Source organism: Elaeis guineensis, chromosome 9, assembly GCF_000442705.2.
Source record: "Elaeis guineensis isolate ETL-2024a chromosome 9, EG11, whole genome shotgun sequence".
Taxonomy (NCBI): Eukaryota; Viridiplantae; Streptophyta; class Magnoliopsida; order Arecales; family Arecaceae; genus Elaeis; species Elaeis guineensis.
The window spans coordinates 2,371,327-2,372,555 of NC_026001.2; positions in this window are offsets into that span (position 1 = coordinate 2,371,327).

Below are 1,229 nucleotides of genomic sequence, written 5' to 3' on the forward strand. Positions count from 1 at the left end.
TGATCCAAGATTCCATGTCATGTTTGGTAGATATTATATGAGCAAGTTTCCAATTCTTCTTTGAAGTTGGAATTTTCTTGCACAGAAGCACAGCTTACTGGATGCATTTTAACATTAATTACTTGTGTGATTACACACATTTGCAAAACAAAGAAATACAATTAAATTCTCAGCTACAAATTCTTGTTTGGAAGCTTGTAATGGTAGTTTATTGTTAGTGTTGAATTCACATCATTATAACGTTTTTACCGCAAACAAAGTTTTTCCCCCATTTTCCCATTGTAAATTAACTCTGATGGCTGGACTAGATATCCTACCTTCTCTAACTGTTACACCATTTTAAGTGATTTTTAAGACTTATTAGTCTTTTTGTCTGTGCTATCTTCTGCAGCAAAAATGTAAATCCATCTATTGAGCTACTGTTAGAGTTTTTCAGTCGCATTCGTTGGGTTAGAAAATTTTGAAAGTTAAGAGGCCTGTTGTGAATTGGGTGGAAATGAATTGTTAAAACTTGCTGTTGTTTTCAGCGAGGGGAGGCCTTATCTTGCTTTTTGGAGGGAAAAGGGAATAGGTTAAGTTGCAAGTTAATTGTGAAAGAATAAAGAATAGACTACTATTGATACCGTAAACGGAGTAGTTCAAACCAGAAGTTGTCACTAGCTTATGTGGCCCCGTGTCCGGAACATCCTCCCCATTCTTTAAGTAGAGACAATTAGAAAGAGACACAACACTATGTTTATCAACTTATTGCCAGGTTAAATTTTTTGAATCTTCCCCACACCCCTCATTGAGAAGTTAGGAAAATATCAGTCGTCCTCAGGATTAGTTCATACGCCATTCTTGGATTTTTCATGATCATTTCTACATTTTCAGAAGAGGAATTTCAAATCTATTTATCTCAAATATACACTGAGATAAAACTTCTCATGGCCGGACTGTTCTATTAATTTATCAGAGTTCTGTTTTCTTCCATTGTCGTGATTCCATTATTTTCTTGCAATTCCATGATCTTTTAGCTGTGGTGCCTGATGAGATATCAGTCCTCACCGAATATTCCTGTGTGTTCAGCCACGACCACTTTGCACAAGCCACAGTATGTGTACATGCTTGTTAGTAGTTCAATATTTGTGTTGAACTGTTAGGACTCAAATGGAAATATTCCGGATGAGACATCAAATATTTCGGGTCCCAAACGGCAAGCCTCTTCTGTTATTTTATATAACGATTGC